We start from the raw sequence: 23,910 nt of genomic DNA, 5'->3' as shown, positions 1-23,910 counted from the left end.
ACGCATCTGCAAGCCACAATGCATTCCCTATGGTGTGTTCACATGTCCGTTTTTTACAGGTGCGTGCCTGCAAAGATAGGACATGCGTGTACCATAATGAATACACGCATTGTTTTCAATGGATCCGTGGCTGCTGCCAGCAACTCGATTGAAGACAATGGTCTGCCAGCACCCCTGATTTGTTTTTCATGGAAGGACTTTACATATAAGCCCTTCTCTGAAAAACAAAAATTTTAGTGTAAAGAAAAATAAAAAATGTAAAAAAAAACTTACCTCTCCGACACTGCCGTGTCTTCCATGGCAGATGTTTCCTTCATCCCCACTAGTAAAAAGATTTACCTGCTGCTGCACCTGCCACATCTGTGACAGATGCAGCAGAGGAATTCTTCAATTCCCTATCGCAGCTGTCACACATGACAGCTGCGGTAGAGGATCCAGCTGCCAGCACCCCTGTCATTGGTTTTCAGGGAAGGGCTTTAAACATAAGCCCTTCCCTGAAAAAGCAGTAAAAGTAGTGTAGAAAACAAAAAATATATATACTCACCTCCCTTCAGCTGCCGGAGCTCAGCCGCGTCTTCTCTGTGCTGTCCCCAGCTCTGTAGTGCTGATTGATCAGCAGGTGGGGATTTTAAATCCCCGTCTGCTGAAAGAGCTGATTGTGATTGGCTGAGGCGCTCAGCCATTCACAGGCAGCTCTCACCTGCCATTCATTCGGCGAGAGCTGCCTGTGATTGGCTGAGCTCCTCAGCCAATCCCAATCAGCTCTTTTAGCAGATTGGGGTTTTAAATCTCTGCCTGCTCAAAGAACAGGACCATAGAGCCGGGGACAGCACAGAGAAGATGCAGTTAAGCCTCGGCAGCTGAAGGGAGGTGAGTATGTATTTTTTTGCTTTCTGCACTTCTTTTACTGGTTTTTTAGAGAAGGGCTTATATTTAAATCTTCTCTAAAATCCAATGACAGGCAGCCAGCAACATGATCCTCTACCGTAGCTGTCATCTGTCACAGATGTGTCAGGTGCAGCAGCAGGGAATTCTTTTTCTAGCGGTGATGAAGGCAACATCTGCCGTATGCTGCAGATGTGTTCTGCATCCTTGCGGGAACACGGCAGCGGTGGAGAGGTATGTTTTTTTAAAATTTTTTTTACACTGTCACCTTGAAAAATGCTTGAGTCTCTCATTGACTTCAATGGGGTTCGTTACTCGAAATAAGCTCTCGAGCATTAATTTTTCATGCATTCTTTTTCTTGCTTTTTTTCTCATAAAAAGAAAAACAGAGAGAAAAACAATGTGCTGCAATTACCATCCAACAAGTAAAAAGTAGATAAAGACATTTACACCTGTTTTCATTGCTTGATAAAGACTTCTTCTGAATCGCGTTGCAATAAAGAGGAATATATTTATCCTTTGTTGGAATTATCCCATTTTTGGTTCCGGATTCCGTGAGCGCTGATTCTACATTTTACTTGTTGAATGGTGATTGTGTAGAGACTTCCCGGGTGGTGAAGTCTTGTCTGATATCGGCTGGCTCTCCGGTGTATACTGGATGGTGGATCAGGATTGTTATTACATGTCTTCTTGGATGCTGGGTGTCAGTGGGTCCTCCTAGATAAGGTGGGTCCGATTGAGCACCAGGTGAGTCCCTAACTTTATTCTTCATTTTTGGAGTATGGCAACGGACTGCTGTTTCAATTATTAATTTATTTAATGTGCTGCAAAGAAACTGCTAACATGGGAGTCTATTTTAATCTGACTGCAAAATCTTATGTGAATACATAAAATGTGTAAAAGTTTAGTTTTGCACGACAAATATTTTACTAAAAGTAAATAAATAATCTATAAAGAATAATAAAAAATACATAAAACATAAAAAGATCAGTATTTAAAAACATTCTAAAAAATATATACTTAGCAATGAAACAAAGTTCCCCAGCATACTGACCTTCTAATATTCTGTGCTATAATTTGCTGAAACTTTCGTTTTTCATGAATAATTAATTTGTATTAGATTTTTTGCAGTAGGAACTACTGTTATAGTATAATATATTTCATGATATATAATATACAACAGAAACTCCAATGTCTGGTCGATGTATCAGTATAGTAACACATGGCCTGTTCTAATGTATGGGATAGAGAAGGAGCTATGTGGAATATTTATAATGTGCTGGAACAATTATGGCCGTATGAGGATATACCTACATTTACCCATGAGGAAAACGGTAAAGGTTGATGATCACATAAGAGGATTTTGTCTCTTGGGACCTAATAGAATATTTTACTAAACTATATCTTATTTGCATGACAAAAAAGCCTTAGAAATTGACTTGTAGATACGACTGTTTTAATCTTAGGGAAAGAGGTGAACATACATCCTGTCCCCAGGCAGAGAGCCTTGTGGTAACAACACCTTTCTCAAATTTGTTTGGTCTTCTGAATGTGAATTCAACTGAAAATTTTGACAAGGGAGGAACTTTTTATAAGACCAGTTTCAGATGAGCGCATTGTAACATGTGTTGCAGATGACATTGCAACTGTATGTCATCAGTATTTCATCATTGTTCGATCTGTATTTCTTTTTGTATTTGCTGTTATTTGCTGTTATTTCCTCCTGGGAAAATCCAGATCCATATTTATCCAGTAGAAAATATTACCTGTGTGGGTGCGGCTTGGCTGTCAATGTGAATGGCTGCCTTACTGCAGAGCTTCTAAATCTCCACGACTCTAAAGTAACTCCAAAACACTTTTCCAACAGCTGAACGAAACTCAACTGTTGCCTGTCCATCCAGCATGCTGTGGATAAAGAAGTTACCTTTATGCAAGCTAGAAAAGCTGTGTAAAAGCACACACAAACACACACACGCATCAATTTCTTCTTCTCTTCTTCCCGATGCGATGGTGTGTCTGGAAGCTCACATGAAAGCATACCTGTGTCTGAACCTGCCGGTTGCTTGCCAAGAAGCAAAGTCTGAGGAGTTGATGGGAGATCTAGCTCTGACGCATTGGGTAACAAGGGCTCAAAGCCTCACACATTAGCTCAAGAACCTGAAGGAAATTTCTGTAAAAAATGGGTGAGAGATTCTGAAACAACCTGCACAGATGTGGATGCAGCTCCCTTTCCTTTGGCCAGCCCAGTGAAACAGATAAAGATAAGCTGTCCAAGGGGACAACCAGATGCGGGGGTGGGTGACCAAACTTTTTCTAAAGCTATATCATTAGAGATGAGCGAGCATCAAAATGCTCGGGTGCTCGTTGCTCAAGTCGAACTTTCCGTGATGCTTGAGAGCTCGTTTCGAGTAACGAACCCCATTGAAGTCAATGGGCGACTCAAGCATTTTTGTATGGGACCGATGCTCCGCATCGGGAAGGGCAGGGGTAGCATGCATGGCTGCATCTCAGGCTCCCAGGTCCCACTATTAAGCCACAATAGGGGCAAGCATTTGCCCCCCCCCCCCCCTAACAATTTTTACTTTAGATAAACGCTCATTAGCAAGGCACACCTTAGCTAAGCACCACACTACCTGCAACCAAGGACAATCACTGCCTGCGGGTCACACCGCTGCCTCTTCTCCAGGGTTACATGCTGCCCAACCCCACACACGACCCTGCGTCCACAGTACACACAAAAGTTTCCCTGTGCAGCCTTCAGCTGCCCTCATGCCACATGCTCGCTTCATAGCTACTCCACCCTCATGTCTATTTCTAAGTACGTCTGCGATGAGGAGGAACCTGAGGCACACACTGCAGAGGGTTGGCAGGGCCAGGCAGCGACCCTCTTTGAAAGTGGATCGATAGCCCACAATGCTGTTGAGAATCGATGATAAATTGACGTACGATCATCATTCCAATCCTGTGCCACCTCGGTCGCAAAATTGTCACGAGCCTCAAACGTGGGCATAAAGGGGACTTAGGTGTCAGCCCAGCACTTCTACACATCTCCACAATGCAGCAATACTCTGTGTGGGAAGTATGTGAGCGGGCCCTGGGTCAGGCTCGGTCCCAGCAAACACCTTGTGTTGCCCAAGGTGCCGCGAGTGACATAGCAATGGGGAATCCATTTGTCCACACACTACTCATTCTGTTTGGGTGCAGGATACCTCATCGACAACGCAAGGGAAAAGCCATCTTCACTCTGCACCCTACCCAAGTCAGTCAGTGTCTTTGTGGCAGACAGGTAAAACACCACTATGGGAAGTCTGTGTGCACCCACAGCATAGGTGAGTCCAAGGAACCCCAAGACATGAACCATGAAGAAATCAGAGTGCCCAAACATGGCAGACTTTCACTGCGCCGAGGACATAGGCCTCTGCACAAACCCTCAGCAATAGCGGGTAGAGCGGACTCCGATGCTAGTGCAGCTGTGAACAACTCATTTGTGCAGTATCGCTCCTCTTGTTTTTCCCAAACCAGTGCCGCGGATAACTGTGGTAACACGATACATGTTGCCCAGTGCTGATCCCATGACCCCAAGCTGGAGGAGGAGGTGGCATTACAAGGCCAAGAAACCATGACCAGGACCCGCTATAGTCTGTGTGGGAAGTATGTCAGCGGGACCTGGGTCAGGCTCGGTCCCAGCAAACACCTTGTGTGGCCAAGGTGTCGCGAGTGACATAGCAGTGGGGAATCCATGTGTCCACACACTACTCATTCTGTTTGGGTGCTGGATACCTCATCGTTAACGCAAGGGGAAAGCCATTTGCACTCTGCACCCCACCCTAGTCAGTCAGTGTATTTGTGCCAGACAGGTCAAACACCGCGATGGGAAGTCTGTGTGCACCCACAGCATAGGTGGGTCCAAGGAACCCCAAGATATGAACCATGAAGAAATCAGAGTGCCCAAACATGGCAGACTTTCACTGAGCTGAGGACATAGGCCTCTGCACAAACCCTCAGCAGTCGCGGGCATACAGCGGACTCCGATACTAGTTCAGCTGTGAACGTCTCTTTTGTGTAGTATCGCTCCTCTTGTTTGGGCCAAACCAGTGCCGCGGATAACTGTGGTAACGCGAGAGAAAATACATGTTGGCCTCGGCCCACAATCTATGCCCTAGTCAGTCTGTTTTTGGGCCAGATAGGTAAAACACCGGGATGGGAAGACTTTGGGCACCCATAGTATAGACAGACCCCTGTAACATTCCAGTAGCAAATGTATAAGCAGACCCCAATAATATTTACGTAGCAGAAGTATAGGCAGAGCCCCTGTAACATTTCTGTGGCACAAGTATAGGCAGACCCCTGTAACATTTCTGTAGCAGAAGTATAGGCAGAACCCTGTAACATTTCTTTGGCAAAGGTATAGGCAGACCCCTGTAACATTTCTGTAGCACAAAATAAGCATACCCCTGTAAAATTTCTGCAGTAACAGTATAGGCAGAACCCAGTAACATTTCTGTAGCAGAAGTATAGGCAGACCCCAGTAAAATTTCTGTAGCAAAGCTATAGGCAGACCCCAGTAACATTTCTGTAGCAGCAGTATAGGCAGACCCTAGTACAATTTCTGTAGTAGAAGTATAGGCAGACCCCTATAACATTTCTGTTAACGTATCTAGTTTCTGGTAAAGTATCAATGCTTTTGAAACTTTGAAAAATTGTAAAAAAATTGTAAGCAGAGCCTTTTGGGCCACAGAAAAATTGGCAGTTCAGCGTGATAACATGTTGTTTCAGGAGGAGGAGTAGGACTAATATGTAAAAGTGATTGACAAAGCTAATTCCCCCTTTTTTTCCGGTGATAGAGAATGCTTATTTATCCAGTTGCAGTGAAAAGAATCTTTAGGTACCGCTGCTTTCCGCCGGTGAAGAAGAGAAATCTGGGGAAATCCAGGCTTTGCTCATCTTTATGAGTGTAAGCATGTCGGCACTGGCAGTTGACAGGCGGGTACGCTTATCCGTTATGATTCCCCCAGGTGCACTAAACACCCTCTCTGACAAGACGCTAGCGGCAGAGCAAGTCAGCACCTCCAGGGCGTACAGCGCAGGTTCGTGCCCCATGTCCAGATTTGACACCCAATAGTTGTATGGAGCAGAGGCATCACGTAGGACGGTGGTACGATCGGCTACGTACTCCCTCACCCTCTTTTTACAGTGCTCCCTCCGATTTAGCCTTGACTGGGGAGTGGTGACACAGTCATACCGGGGAGCTATAAAGCTGGCAAAGGCCTTGGAGAGTGTTCCCCTGCCTGCGCTGCACATGCTGCCTGATCTCCGCGCCTCTCCTGCTACTTGGCCCTCAGAACTGCGCCTTCTGCCGCTAGCTCTGTCAGATGGGAAGTTTACCATCACTTTTTCCACCAGGGCCCTGTGGTATTGCATCACTCTTGTACCCCTTTTCTCTTCGGGAATGAGAATGGAAAGGTTCTCCTTGTACCATTGGTCGAGAAGGGTGTACACCCAGTAATCCGTGCTGGCCAGAATGCGTCTAATGCGAGGGTCACGAGAAAGGCATCCTAACATGAAGTCAGCCATGTGTGCCAGGGTACCAGTACGCAATACATGGCTGTCCACACTAGGAAGATGACTTTCAGGATCCTCCTCCTCGTCCACAGCCCATGCATGCTGAACAGATGAGAGGCAATCAGCATGGGTACCCTCTGCAGTATGCCCAGCTGTCTCCTCCCCCTCCTCCTTCTCCTCCTGCTCCTCCTCCTCCAAAACGCGCTGAGATATAGACATGAGGATGGTATGGCTATCAAGCGACATACTGTCATCCCCCGTCTCCTGTTCCAACCGCAAATCATCGGCCTTTATGCTTTGCAGCGAACTTCTCAACAGGCATAGCAGCAAGATGGTAAGTCTAATGATTGCAGCATCGCCGCTCACCATCTGCGTAGACTCCTCAAAGTTTCCGACGACCTGGCAGATATCTGCCATCCAAGCCCACTCCTCGGTAAAAGAATTGGGGAGGCTGACTACCACTACGCCGCCCATGTTGGAGTTGGTATCCCACTATTGCTCTATGCTGCTCGTAGAGCCTGGCCAACATGTGCAGCATAGAATTCCACCGTGTGGGCACGTCGCGCAGCAGTCGGTGCACTGGCAGATTAAACCAATGTTGCAGGGTCCTCAGGGTGGCAGTGTCCGTGGTGGACTTGCGGAAATGTGCGCAGACGTGGCGCACCTTGCCGAGCAGGTAAGACAAGTGCGGTAGTTTTTCAGAAACAGCTGAGAGCTGCCCCTGATTGGTCCCTGCGCTGAGCCAATCAGAGGCAGCACTCACTCACCCATTCATGAATTCATGAATGGGTGAGTGAGAGCTGCCTCTGATTGGTGAGGGCTGTGACCAATCAGAGGCAGCTCATTCAGCAGGCGGGGATTTTAAATCCCCGGCTGCTGAATACTACTCACAGCAGTTCAGGAGAACTGCCGGCCAGCCACGGCTGAACTCCGTCTGCCGGGACAAGGTGAGTATATATATTTTTTTAACTTTTTACACATTTTTGGATGATTTTCAGGGAAGGGCTTATATTTTTAAGCCCTTCCCGAAAATTCATCCTGAGATCGCCCACAGCCCATTGCTTTCACTGGAGTCGGCTGTATTGCCGGCTCCATTGAATTCAATGCGCTGGACAGCGCTGCACTGCTCCGGCCCGTTTCTAATGAAACGCGGCTAGGAGCAGATTTTTCGGGCGATTTTTCGGCCCCGGTCACGCGATTTGCGGATGCGCATCCGTGTGACCGAGGCCTGCCAGTGCAATTTAAAATCTCCCCGCATTTTTCTACTAAATGTAGCCGAAAGCCTGAAGATCTCACGGGGGCCGCAGTGCGCAGTTCTTGGTTACATGACCACCTTTATCCAATTGATAATGTCAATCATGTAAAAATTTAAAAAAAAGTTAAAGTTTCACCTCATGCCACAGATCTGAACCAGGAAGGGAGGTGAAATTACTTACCTAAGGCCTGTGTCCCCCAATGGACTCCTTATCCGTGGACCTTTCCCCAGCTTTGGTGCATGCACTAGTCGCAAAAAAGGCAGACATAAGCGCAGAAGCTGGGGAGCGCTTAGAAAATTTAAAATCCCATTGCTACTGGCTACTGAAGGTATCCGAGAGCTTGAAGAAGTTACCGAGGGCTGCAGTGAGCGGTTTCCGGTCACGTGATCGCCATTATTCTAAGGATAATTGCGATCACATAAAAGTTAAAAGGGAATTAAAGTTTGATGCTTCATTCAGTTTTGGGCCCCGTTGTGCATCCAGACAGAAGATTAGGGTCACAACGGGTATGTTTCTGAACACGGGACAAATGGGGGTATCCATTTTGGGGTGAACGTCTTCATTTCTATGTATGCTGCACAAAAAAACTATTTTTAAAATGACACAATTGCCAAAAAAACAAAAATTGTAATTTTTTCCTTCAGCTTTACTTCGATTGATCCAAAAACTGTGGGCTAAAAATATGCAGTACACCCCTAGATGAATTCAATAAGGGGTCTAGTTTTCAAAATGGAGTCGCTTGGAGGATCTCTCTTTCGTTTTGGCCACTCAAGGGGTATACAAGTGTGCACTGGGGCCTAAAAGACCTTCAAGCAAAATATCTATTCTGAAAACGACTGGCTGCTCCTTTCGGTTAGGGACCCATTGTGCATACAGACAGAAGATGAGGGCAACAATGGGTATGTTTCTGAACATGGGACACTTTGGGGTGAAAGTCTTCATTCTTATGTGTGCTGTCCAAAAAAAACCCTATCTTTAAAATGACATAATTGCTAAAAAGAAATGTGGTCATTTGTGGGGTATCTCTGTCGTTTTGTTCGCTCAATTAATGCTGAATTGCATTAATTCCTGAAAAGAAACTGTGGGGTCAAAATACTCATGACCCCCCTTAGTGGATATATTATTATTGCCTTTTTACGTCCTTACTAAGTGTGCTTTAATCCTAGAGGACGTAAAAACATACATACTCTTAGGATTAAAGCCCTCTTGGCTGAGGATGTGACAGCTCCATGCTGTCGGTGCCCGCAGGTAGCTGACAGCATGGAGCTGTCATCCTGGGCAGCGGGCAGTCCCCCCTGGCAATGCGATCGGTGCTATTCAATGAATAGCGCCGATCGCAATAAAGTTAATAAAAAAGTTTCAGCTGCCCTGATGGATCGGATTCATCAGGGCAGCTGAAAGTACGTACCCGGCTTGTCGGAGGTGTTCCACAGTGAATGAGCCCTCTGGGACCCGGCGCCGCTGTTCTGCACATGCGTGCCAGACGTATCACATCATGCCCATGCGCAGAAGGCTGGGAGCCCCCGCAAATTCAAAATCTCCTGGCTCCCGGCTCCTGAAGGTAGCCGGGAACCAGGAGATGTCACCGGGGACTGCAGTGAGCGGTCCCCAGGCTCGCGATCGTCGATTGCGAAAAAGTTAAAAAAAAATTTTTTTTAAAGTGTCAGTTTCAGACACTTTGTCAGATGTGATCAGATGTGATCCATGAGGGGAGGTGAAAATACTCACCTCAGGTCCTCCGCATGTCCTGGTCTCCCGACGGGGCCTGGATTTTATTCTGTTGTGCCCTGCAATCCAACGGGTGTTCTCTCCATTACAGGCCTTGCCATGTGTCCGATAAGTAGATTAGGGCCATAAAGAGAATGTCTTTAACGGCGAAATCCATTTTGGGGTGAACATCTTCATTCCTATGTACACTGTACAAAAAAACTTTAAATTGACAAAATTGCCAAAAAAATGAAAATCGTAATTTTTTCCTTCTGCTTTGCTTAGATTCATTCAAATACTGTAGGGTCACAATACAAAGTACACCCCTAGATGAATTTGTTAAGGGTTCTAATTTTCAAAATGGGGGTCATTTGTGGGGGTTCTTTAATAGTTTGGCCGCTCAATGGCTCTACAAGTGAGCAATAGGGCCTGGAATTTATTCCGTTGTACCCTGAAATCCAACGGGTGCTCCCTCCATTATAGGCCCAGCCATGTGTCCTTTAAGTAGATTAGGGCCACAAGGGGTATGTTTATGAACACGAGACAAACAGGGGTATCCATTTTGGGGCAAAAGTCTTCATTCATTTGTGTGCTGTACAAAAAAAAAACAGCTTTCAAATTAATAAAACTGCCCAAAAAAAGGAAAATTGTAATTTTTTCCTACAGCTTTGCTTAGATTTATTCAAAAATTATAGGGTAAAAATACACAGTACACCCCTAGATGAATTCATTAGGGGTCTAGTTTTCAAAATGGGATTGTTGGGATTCTCAGTTGTTTTGGCCGCTCTACAAGTGGGCAATGGGGCCTAAATCACCTTCATGCTAAATTTCTGTTCTGAAAGCCACCAACTACTCCTTACATTTTGGGCCCCGTTTTGCATCCAGACATAATATTAGGGCCACAATGGGTATGTCTCTGAACACAAAACAAACAGGGGTATTCATTTTGGGGTGCAAGTCTTCATTCATGTGTGTGCTGTACAAAAAAAGCCTTTTATTAAATTACAGAACTGCCAAAAAAAAGCGAAAATCACAATTTGTTCCTTGCTTTGCTTGAATTCATTTAAAAACTGTGGGGTCAAAATGGGCAGTACACCACTAGATAAATTCGTTAAGGGGTCTAGTTTTCAAAATGAGGGTCATTTGTGGGGGTTTTGGACGCTCAAGATCTCTACAATTGTGTTATGGGGCATAAAAGGCCTTCAAGCAAAATTTATGTTCTGAAAACCACCGACTACTCCTTACATTTTGGGCCCCCGTTGTGCCTCCAGACATAAGATTAGGGCCACGATGGGTATGTTTCTGAACATGGGACAAACAGGGGTATTCATTTTGGGGTGAAAGTCTTCATTCATGTGTGTGCTGTACAAAAAAAGCTGTTTTTAAAATGACAGAATTGACAAAAAAATGAAAATCACAATTTTTTCCTTTTGCTTTGCTTGAATTCATTCAAAAACTGTGGGGTCAAAATATGCAGTACACCCCTAGATAAATTTGTTAAGGGGTCTAGTTTTCCAAATGGGGTCATTTGTGGGGGTTCTCTATGGTTTTGGCAGCTCAAGAGCTCTACAAATGTGCTATGGGGCCTAAAACGCCTTTAAGCAAAATTTATGTTCTGAAAGACACTGACTGCTCCTTTCGTTTTGGGCCCCGTTGTGCATCCAGACATAAGATTAGGACCACAATGGGTATATTTCTGGGGTGTCAATCCTCATTTTCATGTGCACTTTAGAAAAAAATATATCTTTAAAATGACATATTTGCAAAAATATGAAATTTTATTTTTTTCTCCTCTAAATTGAATTAATTCTTGAAAAAACAACAACTCTGGGGTCAAAATACTCAGGGCACCACTCAGTGGATACATTAAGGGATGTAGTTTTTAAAATGGGGTCATTTTGGGGGGTATCTATCATTCTGACACTCATGAGCCTTTGCAAACCTGGCTTGGTGCAGGTAAACAAAGTGTTCCTCAAAATGCTAAAAAGTAATGTTAAATTTGTACGTCATCTAAATTGTTAAAAAAACACAAAAGCTTTTCAAATGTGCATTCAGAATAAAGTAAACAGATGGAAATGTATATCCTATCAAAAATTTGTACAGTATGTTAGCACATATTTAAGATATTACAGTTGAAAATGTGAAAAAATAGCAATTTTTTCAACATTTTTCCAATATTGGTATTTTTAATAAATATATCAGTCCATTTTTACAACCTAAATGAAGTACAACATGTGGCGAAAAAACAATGTCAGAATCACTTGGATATGCAAAACCTTTATGGAGTTATGCTATGTTGAATGACAAATGTTAGATTTCCAAAATTTGGCTCTGTCACTAAGGCGCAAACACGCTTCGTCACTAAGGGGTTAAATAAGGAACAATTTGTGGTGAAAAAACAATGTCAGAATCACTGATATGCAAAACCTTTACAGAGTTATTCTATGTTAAAGTTACCCATCAAATTTCCAAAAGGGGTTAATGGTTGTCCACCACTCTTTACGAACCATGGCAACAACTCAGCATCTAATTTTCCCATAAATTATGGAAGGGCTTTAAATATAAGCCCTTTCCTGAAAATCAAGTAAGAGTGGTTTAAAAAACAAAAAAAATAGTTACTCATCTCCCTTCAGTTGCCGGGGCTCAACGGAGTCTTCTCCTGCTGTCCCCTGCACTGTGGTGCTGATCTATCAGCAGGCGGGGATTTAAAATCTCCGCCTGCTGAAACAGCTGAATGTGATTGGCTGAGGTGCTCAGCCAATCACAGGCAGCTCTCCCCGAATGAATGACACTACACTACATTTAATTAGCTTTTCAGGGAAGGGCTTCATAAGCCCTTCCCTGAAAAGCCATTGACAGCTGCTGGGGCTCAGCGACGACTTCTGCCGCTGTCCCCGGCTCTGTAGCGCTGCTGAGCTATCAGCAGCTGGGGATTTAAAATCACTAATTGAATGAAAGGACAGATTTCCATCTTTCTAAACTGATAATTGCATAGATGACATGATTGTCTATAAATTTTATTGTATGTTCAGCTGTTATCGTAACAGCTGGGCTGTGTTATTCCATTAATGTAGAGCGCCTACACTATTTCTATATTATGTATTAGAAAGTCTGCACTTTGTAAAGAGCAAAGAGCGCCTTGGTGCTCTTCGCTAACAGCATTATGTGAAGAGTGTTAAGATAACAGCTGCCCCATCTGTATAGGAAATTATTGACCTATATCTTCCTTAAACACATGTATTCAACTTCATAGGAATGAACTATCCTGTTACTGCACCAAGATCTGTAGCATTGTCAGGGCTTTTACACACTACACCATCCCAATTAGGTTATTGCATTTTCTAAGTCTGTGTTTAAAGAGGCTATCCCACCTCAGCAAATCTTGGCTGAGATGAGAAACCTATGGCTGCTTTCCCAATCAACTCACTGGGTGTTAGGCCTCATTCAGATGAGGGCTGTTTCAGTGCTTGTGAGGAATGTGAAAAAAATGCTTCTTTAGGAACCAATGGGTCCCTATGGAACCGTTCACATGAGCGCTTGTTAAACGTGCTGAATCAGCGCGTCTAACAAAGATAGGACATGTGAGTGCAAACTCGCATTTCGTCTCCGAGGTGCGCGCAAAGATAGGACTGTCCTTTCTTTGCTGCATGCTTTCCATAGGCACCTATGGGAGCCTTAAATGCACACAGCCTGCACCTGGGATCATGTGAACAGGCTATTTCATGTAGCTGGAAGTAGCCCTTTCACGTGATCTTTACAGCACTTAAGCAGTGAGCTTTTCTCGCTGAAACAGCGCTGAAACAGCCATACAGATACAACTGATCATCACAGCTTTATGCTGTTACCAAAACATCCAGAGTGCTATGTTTAACTCCTGTGTGATGGAAACAGAGTAGCATTCTGTACTATGCTGTTTCTGTAATACCCTTTTACTTCAACGTGAGCTGCAGAAACAGTGTAAAGCTGCCAACGGTCTACTGTTTCCCGAGAAGGTGGTCATGAAACAAGCCACAGGTTTCTCAGGCCAGCCAGAATTTCCCTTTAAAGCTATACTGTACATAGGCTTTAACAATAGCAATTGTCACTGTCTTCCCATGTGCCAGGATATCTGTTGGAAATATATAATGAGTCCATTTCACAACTAAAAAAGTATATAATCTAATTTTACTAAAACATCAATAGTACCTGATAAAAATTCTATGAAAAAATAAGTTTCTCAAAAAGCTGCTGATTATGTAGGCAAATACTCTCCCAGGCCAAAATCTGAAATGTATCGATTTTTAAAATGTCACTACTACAACAAAACATTGATAGCCAGAAGTAACAAGTACTATTGTGTAATTGTTAAACTACTTCACCTTATATAGTTTTAGGTTCCAACTTTCTTTTTTTTTAAAATTCTTTATTTTTATCATTTTAAATTTCCAAACATTAACACATTAGCACATTTCTGTATTGACATCTTATGGACTTCATACAATCCAGAACCCATTTTTCTGCCAGTCAGCAAAAGACAGAAAAAAAAAGAAATAAAGGCGACAAGTTTTCCTGCCCTGTGAGAAGACATCTGGTCAGACATTCCTCACTTCAGATAATTTACATCCTTCTGATTTGCGAAATCTCACCACCCACAGATCCTTATAGCTGGGATCTACAAACAAATTTTCAAGGGTGTATAAGATAAGAGTTACTTTTTAAAAAAAACAAAAGAATAAATTCTCCCCACTAACTTCAGCAATGAAGATTGTATGTTGGAATTTTGTAGACTGTATATAATGGGATTTATCATGGGGATGATAGTTGTATATATTATATTGAACACAGAATCTAGAACTTCAGAATAGGGTGGTATGAAATACCCTATTAAGCCTGCCCCATAATAAATAATGATAACAGTGAGGTGAGATGAGCAGGTGGAGAAGGCCTTTGTTCGTCTTTCTTTTGAACCCATCTTGAAAATGGCATAGAAAATTTTAAAATAAGAAATAAAAGTGCACAACGAGGGAATAAACACAAATGACAACATTTCAAAACTGGTTACTACAAAAAATGTTTGTGTGGTTATGCAAGTGGTCTTTGTTAGGGACTTAGCATCACAGAAGAACTGGTAGATAATGTTAGAGGGGCAGGAAGACATGTTTAAAGTTGCTGCTATATACAATAAAGAGTTAAAAAAGGTGGCTGCCCAAATGCAAACGGTTATTATGGTACAATTTCTCCGACTCAGGATCTGATGGTAATGCAAGGGGATACAGATAGCAACATATCGATCATAAGCCATAATGAAGAGAAGAATGTCTTCTGCAACCACCACAGCTGAGAAAAAGTACAACTGAGTATAACATTGGGAGAAGGAAACTATGTGATTTCCGGACAACAACATGTGAAGTAATTTGGGAACCGTGACTGATGAATAAATAATGTCGACAATGGACAAATTACAGATAAAGAGATACATTGGCTTATGTAATTGTACTTCAAAGCATATGACTGTTACTATGAAACAATTGATAATCACTCCGACCAAATATATCAAAAATAAGAAAGTAGAAATAAGCGGTTTATTCTTTGTATCTCCAGAAAAAGGCAAAATGTAGAAATATTGAACAGAAGTCTCATTCGTCAGTAACATATTTTTTGTATCCTAGAAAAATTACAATGTAATACAGATTTCGACACATGATAAATGAAATATTAATAAATGTAGAGCACATATAAATTAGCATGGAAAACCTAATATGAGTGTTAAGATGGTCATCCCTGTAAACAGCGGGTAATTCCATCCTCAAAGCTCAGTTCTATTGGTTTGCCTCCATATTGCTGCTTACTTAAACATATTAGTGTCTTAGTTTTGCTAATAATGTATTTTAATAAGCACCTCTTTTACTAAGATAACATTTACCTAAATGTGGATATTCATCGTAATCTAATAAACAAAAACTTACTTCCTGTAGATTTAACCCATTGATGATCACTCAAGCAACTTTTTGACAGTGGCCACCAACAGGTCTCCTTTCGATATATGACTTTTTATGGCACTGCAACAAAAACCTGCGACAGGTGACCTCTGTTAAAAAGCTGCAGTAGGTCAGCCATGGGATGACCACTGGGCTTAAACTCTAACAATTGGGATTATAATTAGGTCTGTTTAATACTTTAGATGTCATGGTCAGTGCAACCTTGGCATGTTACATGCTGACAGATGTAGGGGGTTCCCTTTCCCACCTATCTGCCCTTTGAAAATCAAGATCAAGTGAGCTTTTGTTCATCTCATTAGGCTGGATGGACAAAAATTAAAAAATAAGATTTGCAGTGAAGATAAAAAAAATCCATGGGCTTTTTGACAAAGCAACCCAATTTGGATGAATGGAACTGACTTTTCGTGTTCAATATTTTTTATTGGAAGTTCACAATTAGAGATGAGCGAACGGACTCGTTTAGGGCTATTTCGCAATCGAGCATCACTTTTTTTCGAGTAACTGACTACTCGGGCGAAAAGATTCGGGGGGCGCCGGGGGTGAGCGGGGGTTTGCAGAGGGGAGTGGTGGGGGGTGGGGGGGGAGAGAGTGCTCCCCCCTGTTCCCCACTGCTACCCCCGCTTCACCACACCGTCCCCCGGCGCCCCCCGAATCAGTTACTCGAAAAAAGCGATGCTCGATTGCAAAATCGCCCTAAATGAGTACATTCGCTCATCTCTATTTACAATCTTGTTACAAAGCGTAGACATATATATGTCCATCAAATTCACTGAATACATTTCCAGTGTCATAGGAAGCTGTCTTATTAATCACATTAATCAAAATATCATGTAATATACTTAGTTTCCATAGAAATCCCTAAATCCAAAACTTTAGATACCTTATGTGAACAGGGGGGGGGGGGGGGGGGGCTTAGGGAGGGGAGGGGAAAAGGGGAAGATAGGAATGAGGTGAGGAAGAGAAATTTCTGCAGCAAAGCTGCTGTTTGTTAACATCCCTTAAGTAACAAAAGACAGCAGTAGAAAATACAAATAAAAGGGGTATTATTCATTAAAAACCTAAACAATATGATCACAATGACAGAATATACCGTAATTATTCTTTTTAAGTGAAACTTTCTCCAATTTGAATTTTGAAATTAAGATTTTTAAAAATGTGATGATGAGACAAAGAAACATTACTGCTGACATGAGAGTGTTTGATCACAAAAAAGAGAAAAATCTTATGTGAATGCATGCTGTATATAAAAATATTGCTTCATGGAAAAATGTAATTATTAAATATATATATACTAATTGAAAAGAACATAGAAAACTGTAAAATGGGTAAGTTAAAATATCTAAAGCTATATAATTATCAGTATCATTCTTCATACTGAACTTGCAATAATCTATAACATAATTTGCTGCAACCTTGTAATGTATGAATTTTTAGCTTTCTCATCAGACTTTTTCCAGTGTTAACTTCCTGCTTCATATAATACAGTGTATAAAATATAATTTTCAATCGAAATTCCAATGTTTCGTTGATTTTTTTAGTATATCAACACATGACCTGACCTAATTTAGAAATCTTTATTGTGCAGAGAAGGAGCTATGTGGAATATTTATAATAAACTGGAACAATTATTTCTTGATCACAATAGACTTAAATTTATCCACAGGAAAATTTGATGTTTATAATCACATATAGAATTATGTCTCTAGGGTCTTGAACACAATGTTTTAATGAAATGTTTCCATGAAATAAGCTTTATAAATTGACTTGTTGACAGAGCCACGTTAACTGTAGGACAAACGTTGGACACACACCTGGACCCCTTAGTAGCCTCCTAGATGTGGTCTCAATTAGGGTGCAGAGTGTTAAGGCAGCATAATGCAGTCCCAAAGCTCTCGCTCATGACCTGAAGGTTGCGAGTTCAATCCCTGCATTGTTTAGGTAGCTGGCTCAATGTTGACTCAGCCTATCATCCTTCCAAGGTCAGTAAAATGAGTACGGGGTAATACATAAATTACCTGAAAGTGCTGTTGAATAAGTTGGTGCCATGCAAATACCAAGTCCCTTTCCCTTTCCATTTTCAACTATATTTGGGTCTTCTATGTATAAATGCAGTTGTAAACTTTGACCACTATCTTCCCCCGTTTACCCACATTTGTAAACTGCTTGTCTTGCCCTGCAAAATTTTTAATAATCTTTAATAATTAGAATGTCATCCCTTAACCCCGTTAGTAACCAGTGATATACCTTTTTATGTCATGGCTGGCTAGGCATTAATCCCCAGGGCCGTAAAAAAATGCTCCCCCTGGAAATTAAAACCTGGAGCTGTTATGGGGGGCTTCAATATGCGACCAACGGTCAAGTAATTCCCATTATCCAATGGATAACAGCGATTGCATAATAGTGAATAAAAAGAAAAATAAAGTTAAAGTTTCAACACCTTTGACAGATTGGATCACTGAGGGGAGCTGAAACTACTCCCCTCCATCCTCCCCGAACTGATGCCGTCTCCTCACATACGCGCCAGATGTTAAATGTTGGGCGCATGCACAGAAAGCCGGGGAGCCCAGAAGGTTAAAGATCTCCCTGCTCCTGGTAGCTGAGAGCAGGAAAATGTCACCAGGGTCTGCTGTATGCAGTTCTCAGTCACATGATTGCCATTATCCACTGGATAACAGTGTGCATATAAAGTTAAAAATAAGTGTATAAAAAAAAGAAAAAAGTTTAAAAAGCTTCATTTTCATTTTCCCTCACGTATCATAATCGGGAAGGGATATGAAATTATGAACCTTAGGCCCTAGATTTACCTGCGGACCTCAGCTTCTGCGAAGCACCTGTCTCTAAAATGGCGTACACATTCACAAAAGGTGCGGATTACTGGGTTCATTTAGACTCTCCCTGCTCCAGGCTACTAAACATATCTGAGAGCCTGGAGATTTCATGGGGGCGCACGGTATGCCGTTCCTGGTCATGTGATCGCCGTTATCCAACAGATAATGGTGATCATGGAAAAGTAAAAACAAAGTTAAAGTTTCACCTGCCATCACGGATCCGATCCATGAGGGGAGGTAAAATTACTTACCTAAGGCCTCCTAAGTGATGTGTCCTCAATGGGATCTTTATCCACAGACATTTCCTCAGCTTCAGTTATGCGCAGTACATTACGTGGCCATACGCAGGGCCATGGCCCGGCTCACAGCTGTGATCTGCTGTGGGCCTCTGCAAGCAAATTCCACATATGGTCGTGTGAGTCCAGCATTATTCAGATTGCTGCCTGTAATATATAATTTACAAGAAGCCGCCGGGAACGCTCACCTTTCTGCAGTTCCAGGAGCAGTTTGTTGAGCGCCTTCTGTTTGAGACTGCCGCACCTCAGCAAGCTTACGAAGACTCACAGAGTGATACCTTTTACACCCCGCCCCTGCCACTGAGGTCAAGAAATACCCCTCAAGAAAAAAGTCTAGTTTGCAGCAAGTATGGGTGGCGGAGGGATACCCAGTATTAGTGCCCTTTGTGCCTATCCCAACCAAACCTCTGTAATTATCCCTGTTTTCAGACATACAACACAGTTTTAATTATTACTTTTATCTAAGATTTAGGGAATGCCAAAAAAGATGGCGGGGGGGGGGGTATATTTAGTGAGTCAATTTTTTTTCTGAACAAGTGAGCAATTGGGCCTCGGATTTATTCTGGTTTGCCCTGAAATTCAGTGGGTACTTCCTCCATTATAGGCCTAGCCATGTGTCCAGTAAGCAGATTGGGGCTACAATGGATAAGTTTATAAACACGGGACAAACAAGGGTACCCGTTTTTGGGGTGCAAGTCTTCATTCATATGTGTGTTGAACAAAAAAAACTGTTTTTAAAATGACACAATTGCAAAAAAATGGAAATCATATTTTTTTCTTTCTGCTTTGCTTAGATTCATTTAAAAACTGTGGGCTCAAACTATGCAGTGCACCCCTAGATCTATTTTCTTATGGGGTCTAGTTTTCAAAATGGGGTCATTTGTAGGGGTTCTCCATCGTTTGGCAGCTTAACGGCTCTAAAAGTGTGCAATGTGGCCTAAATCACCTTCAAGCTAAATTTCTGTTGTGAAAGCCACCAGAAGCTCTTTTCGGTTTGAGCCCCATTGTGCATACAGAGATAATATTACAGCCACAATGGGTATGTATCTGAACACAGGACAAAATGTTCCTCAAAATGTTAACATTTAAGGTTAAATTTGTATGTCTCCTAAATAGTTTAAAAAAATCCATTGTGTTTCCAGAATACAGTAAGCAGATGGAAATGTATTTCTCTTCAAAATATGTACAGTATGTTTGCACATATTTGATATATTGCAGTTGAAAATCTGAAAAAATGAAAATGTTTTCAAAATTTTCCTAATTTTGGCGTTTTTACTAAATGTGCATAAATCAGTCTATTTTTAATGCCTAAATGAAGTACAATATTTGGGAAAAAAACATTGTTAGAACTACTTGGATATGCAAAACCTTTACAGAGTTATTCTATGGTAAAGTGACACGTCAGATTTCCAAAATTTGGCCTGGTCATTAAGGCGCAAACAAGCTTGGTCGCTAAGGGTTTAACTTCTTGGTTACATGCACAATAAATAAAATTTATGGTGCTAGCTCTATGTACATAAAGCGATTGTCTGTTTACTTTTTCCCTTCTTTCACGTTTCATGCACTGCATAAGATATAGGAGTGATTAATAGAGATAAGCGAGCACCAAAATGCTCGGGTGCTCGTTACTCGGGACAAACTTTTTGCGATGCTCGAGGGTTCGTTTCGAGTAACGAACCCCATTGAAGTCAATGGGCGACCCGAGCATTTTTGTATTTCGCCGATGCTCGCTAAGGTTTCCTTGTGTGAAAATCTGGGCAATTCAAGAAAGTGATGGGAACGACACAGCAACGGATAGGGCAGGCGAGGGGCTACATGTTGGGCTGCATCTCAAGTTCACAGGTACCACTATTAAGCCACAATAGCGGCAAGAGTGCCCCCCCCCTCCCAAAAACTTTTACTTCTGAAAAGCCCTCATTAGCAATGCAAACCTTAGCTAAGCACCACACTACCTCCAACAAAGCACAATCACTGCCTGCATGACACTCCACTGCCACTTCTCCTGGCTTACATGCTGCCCAACCGCCCCCCCCCTCCCCCCCACAGCGCACACCAAAGTGTCCCTGCGCAGCCTTCAGCTGCCCTCATGCCACACCACCCTCATGTCTATTTAGAAGTGCGTCTGCCATGAGGAGGAACCGCAGGCACACACTGCAGAGGTTGGCACGGCTAGGCAGCGACCCTCTTTAAAAGGGGCGGGGCGATAGCCCACAATGCTGTACAGAAGCAATGAGAAATAGAATCCTGTGCCACCGCCATCAGGAGCTGCACACGTGGGCATAGCAATGGGGAACCTATGTGCCACACACTATTCATTCTGTCAAGGTGTCTCTGCATGCCCCAGTCAGACCGGGCTTTTTAATTCATAGACACAGGCAGGTACAACTCCCTATTGTGAAGTCCCTGTCGACCGACAGCATGGGTGGCTCCCTGGAACCCACCGGCGGTACATAAAAATATCCCATTGCATTGCCCAACACAGCTGAGGTAGTAATGTCGTGCTTAATACAGGTGGGCTTCGGCCCACACTGCATGCCCCAGTCTGACTGGTAATATGTACCTTAACAGTAACCTCGTTGGTGGTAATGTGGTGGTGACTGCGGACCTGGTAGCGCGGTTTAATGTAGTTGGTTTTCGGAATGTGGCCACTGGCCAGGATTAAGTGGGCCGTGGCGGGGGATGTTTTGGAGGCACTACGTGTCCTCTCCACGTTTCCGTGGTTATATGCACCTTAACAGTAACAGCGTTGGTGGGAAATGGCCTCGCCGCCATCATGTCTTTCGGAAGCCTCTGTTTCCACACCCCAGAGACATACCATTAGCAGCGGTATAGGCAGAGCCCAGAATTAGTAACATTTCAGCCGTAGCATTAGCGACAGGCCCCACTAACATATCACTAGCAGCATTATAAGGGGAGCACAGTCTTAGTTCCATTTCAGTAATAGTAGCAGCCTACACAGGCCCCAGTAACAATTCCGAAGCAGCAGTATAGGAGGAGCACAGTCTTAGTTCCATTTCAATAATAGTAGCAGCCTACACAGGCCCCAGTAACAATTCCAAAGCAGCAGTATAGTGGGAGCGCAGTCTTCGTTCCATTTCAGTAATAGTAGCAGCCTACACAGGCCTCAGGAACAATTCCGAAGCAGCAGTATAGGAGGAGAGTAGTCTTAGTTCCATTTAAGTCATTGTAGCAGCCTACACAGGCCCCAGGAACAATTCCGAAGCAGCAGTTCAGTGGGAGCGCAGTCTTAGTTCCATTTCAGTAGCTGCAGTATAGCCAAGGCCCAAGTTACATTTATGTAGCTAAAGTGTAGGCCAACCCCAAACACACTTCTGTACCATGAGTGCAGGCGAAGAACATACAAATTGCTATGATTACACTGTAGGTGAGGGCCCCAAAACATTGGTGTACCAACAGTACTAATGTACCTCAGTAAAAATTGGCCATGCCCAACCAAGATGGCAGGTGAAACCCATTAATTCGCTTTGGTTAATGTGGCTTAAGTGGTAACTAGGCCTGGAGGCAGCCCAGTTTAACGAAAAATTGGTTCAAGTTAAAGTTTCAACGCTTTTAAGAGCATTGAAACATATAAAAATTGTTTAGAAAAATTAGATGAGTGAGCCTTGTGGCCCTAAGAAAAATTGCCCGTTCAGCGTGATTACGTGAGGTTTCAGGAGGAGGAGCAGGAGGAGGAGGAGGAATATTAGACACAGATTGATGAAGCAGAAATGTCCCCGTTTTGGATGGTGAGAGAGAACGTAGCTTCCATCCGCGGGTGCAGCCTACGTATTGCTTACGTATCGCTGCTGTCCGCTGGTGGAGAAGAGAAGTCTGGGGAAATCCAGGCTTTGTTCATCTTGATGAGTGTTAGCCTGTCGGCACTGTCGGTTGACAGGCGGGTACGCTTATCTGTGATGATTCCCCCAGCCGCACTAAACACCCTTTCCGACAAGACGCTAGCCGCAGGACAAGCAAGCACCTCCAGGGCATACAGCGCTAGTTCAGGCCACGTGTCCAGCTTCGACACCCAGTAGTTGTAGGTGCCAGAGGCGTCACGGAGGACGGTCGTGCGATCGGCTACGTACTCCCTCACCATCCTTTTACAGTGCTCCCGCCGACTCAGCCTTGACTGGGGAGCGGTGACACAGTCTTGCTGGGGAGCCATAAAGCTGTCCAGGCCCTTAAAGACTGTTGCACTGCCTGGGCTGTACATGCTGCTCGATCTACGCACCTCCCCTGGTACCTGGCCCTCGGAACTGCGTCTTCTGCCACTAGCGCTGTCGGATGGGAATTTTACCATCAGCTTGTCCGCCAGGGTCCTGTGGTATAGCAACACTCTCGAACCCCTTTCCTCTTCGGGAATGAGAGTGGGAAAGTTCTCCCTATAGCGGGGGTCGAGAAGTGTGTACACCCAGTAATCCGTAGTGTCCAGAATGCGTGTAACGCGAGGGTCACGAGAAAGGCATCCTAACATGAAGTCAGCCATGTGTGCCAGGGTACCTGTACGCAACACATGGCTGTCCGCACTAGGAAGATCACTTTCAGGATCCTCCTCCTCCTCCTCAGGCCATACACGCTGAAATGATGACAGGCAAGCAGCATGGGTACCGTCAGCAGTGAGCCAAGCTGTCTCTTCCCCCTCCTCCTCATCCTCCTCATGCTCCTCCTCCTCCTCCTGAACGCGCTGAGATATAGACAGGAGGGTGCTCTGACTATCCAGCGACATACTGTCTTCCCCCGGCTCTGTTTCCGAGCGCAAAGCGGCTGCCTTTATGGTTTGCAGGGAACTTCTCAAGATGCATAGCAGAGGAATGGTGACGCTAATGATTGCAGCATCGCCGCTCACCACCTGGGCAGACTGCTCAAAGTTTCGAAGGACCTGGCAGATGTCTGCCAACCAGGGCCACTCTTCTGAAAAGAATTGAGGAGGCTGACTCCCACTGCGCCGCCCATGTTGGAGTTGGTATTCCACTACAGCTCTACGCTGCTCATAGAGCCTAGCCAACATGTGGAGCGTAGAGTTCCACCGTGTGGGCACGTCGCACAGCAGGCGGTGCACTGGCAGATTAAAGCGATGTTGCAGGGTGCGCAGGGTGGCAGCGTACGTGTGGGACTTGCGGAAATGTGCGCAGAGCTGGCGCACCTTTACGAGCAGGTCTGACAAGCGTGGGTAGCTTTTCAGAAAGCGCTGAACCACCAAATTAAAGACGTGGGCCAGGCATGGCACGTGCGTGAGGCTGCCGAGCTGCAGAGCCGCCACCAGGTTACGGCCGTTGTCACACACGACCATGCCCGGTTGGAGGCTCAGCGGCGCAAGCCAACGGTCGGTCTGCTCTGTCAGACCCTGCAGCAGTTCGTGGGCCGTGTGCCTCCTATCTCCTAAGCTGAGTAGTTTCAG

This window comes from Eleutherodactylus coqui, chromosome 8 (assembly GCF_035609145.1).
Source record: "Eleutherodactylus coqui strain aEleCoq1 chromosome 8, aEleCoq1.hap1, whole genome shotgun sequence".
NCBI lineage: Eukaryota > Metazoa > Chordata > Amphibia > Anura > Eleutherodactylidae > Eleutherodactylus > Eleutherodactylus coqui.
This window is presented reverse-complemented; position numbering follows the sequence as displayed.